The following is a 2312-nucleotide window of genomic DNA, read 5'->3' on the forward strand; positions in this document are numbered from 1 at the left end:
CAGTATCACACACTCATTATCCAGTCATTCCCCAAAAGTCATTCCCCAAAGCCCCACCTATGAGTTCATGAGGCTGTAGGGGGACATCTAGATAGAAGCAGTAACACTGACCTTCTGGATCTCCTGTCAGGAGGGCTCTCCGAGGCATGGGCCCTTGCTGGCTGTATCTTTTACAGCCAGGAGTAGGTTGCATGTATTGGCTTTGGAGGCAGACAGATGATGCCTGTGTCAGTCTTGATGAGTGATCTTGGGTGAGTTACTTAGCCTCTTTGTGTTACTGTCAATAATGGGCCTGGAGATGGATTCCCAGATTCTTGTGTGTGACAAAGAATTGTATATAGCACACAACAGCAAGGAAACAGTGGTGAAAGTACACTTGGAGTAAGTGCCTGCAAAAGGAAAATGGTGCTAGCTCTGAGGGTGTAGAGTATAGGGGTTTAAATGTCCCACCTGCTTTATGGTACCTCCCATGGGGGTGGGGGGCTCTTGAGCATGATTGACACCATGATTGGCAGGGTGCTGAGTATTGCCTGCTGTATCTATTGCACATGTCCTTTTCCATAATTTGCTCTGTTATAATTTTTTTTGTGTAAGATGCAGTCTATATGCACAAACTTTCAATGAACACCAGGGGAAGAAAGGCTACTCTAGGTCACACAGGAATGTCTAGTGTCTCTGAGCCTTGGTTTGGAATTTTCAGAATTTTCCTGGGTGGGCTAGGATCTTTGTTTTTCATATCTCTACCACCCTGTGGTAATCCCCCAGGGGCACTGTCCAGGTTCAGGTGAGGGGAGGGGAGAGGTTTGTAGCCCCAAGTGGTGCTGTCTATATTATTTGTTACTCAGTTTCCACGTCTGTAAAATGGAGACTCTAAGTACTTTCCTCTCAGGGTGGTGAGGCATAATGGTGATAAAAACGCTGCAGACCCATCGATGTCTGAGCCAGAGAAGGCTTAGAAGTGAGGGAGAAGACAGGCAGCCAAGAGAAGGATGCTGCTTATCTATACCCCTGCTGGGGCCTTAGGATCAGTCCAGGAGGAGTGAGCATGCTCTGTGGAAGCATGGGCATCACGGCGGTTCCTTCCTCTGCCAACTCCCTCCTGCTCACTCTAGTTCATTAACCAGAGAGCGCTTCCTGGAGCTGCTTTCTGTCTGTGGTGATATTACTTGGGATGTACAAAGCAAAGGAAGAGCAACAGAGGAGAGTATGTAGAGAAGAGAGAGGGTCTGTGTGGGCTGGCAATCCTTAGGGCTCCGGGGAGGAGGATCCAGCTGGTTCTTTAGGACTGCCAAGAGCAGATGGGTGAGGAAGAGGAGGAGACAGCACAGAAGGAGACAGGTGCGCAAAGGGATGCAGAGGGAAGGAAGGGGCAGCTTGTTAAAGAGAGAGGGTCAAGGCCTTACCACTGAGGACTAGGAAGAATTCACCTTTTCATTCCTTAGCTGATCAGTTAACTCCACAGGAATGTGAGAGCTCAGGAATGTGAAGCACTTTCAGGAAATGATTCCTACATCCCTCACTTGCTGGCCTTGGGAGCTGAGCAGTCCTCTGCCCATGTCACTGGTAGGCCAAGCTCCTGGTGCAGGGTCCCCAGTTGCTGGGGCTGCAGAGCTTCCCAAGGGCCATGGGCTGGGAGCAAAGACCCTGAGACTCTGTCCTTAGAAAATTCTCCTCTCAGGAAGCTGGGGTGGGGGAGGGTGTCCCAGCCCCATCCTGCCCTCTTTGCCATATCCCACACCCCAGGACACTCACTCCCTGCAAGGGACAAGGGACGGTGGCCAGGTCCTTCTGCTTCACGCTTATGAAGAAGGCTGTCCTCCTGGATTGCACTGGCTCTGACATCGAGTCCCTGCTTCTCTTCTCCAAGGCTTAGCTTACTTTGAAGACATGTAAAATCTCTTTTCTGGTGCGTAGATCTGTCTCTGGGGTTACACTCCAGTCTCTTAGCTGTCCCCATGCCTTCTGTGAGGTTAATGGCTGAAAGGATGAGCAGGCCCCAGTGTGCTGCTTTCCTGTGTCCACTGTGTTGGGGAGGGAGAGAACTTGTCAAGAGTCCACAGAGGCTGAGGGGCACTGAGGTTTACTGAAGACTCTCTGTTTTGATGGGCTTATGAATATTCAAACATGCAAATGACACGCCATGTCTACAAATCCCAAATCTTAAACCCTGTTTTGGGGCTGGCTGGGGGATTTATTTCTGTGCAGAAAATGGTTCTGCAGAATGAGTCAGCTACCTTCTATCTGATTCCTCCATTCCACTACCTGATAATTGTTTCCATAGATTACGGCTTACACTGCACGGGAAGGGATTC

This window comes from Heterocephalus glaber, unplaced genomic scaffold, assembly GCF_053883595.1.
Source record: "Heterocephalus glaber isolate CG9 unplaced genomic scaffold, H.glaber_assembly_v1.0 deba00001504, whole genome shotgun sequence".
NCBI classification, from domain to species: Eukaryota; Metazoa; Chordata; class Mammalia; order Rodentia; family Bathyergidae; genus Heterocephalus; species Heterocephalus glaber.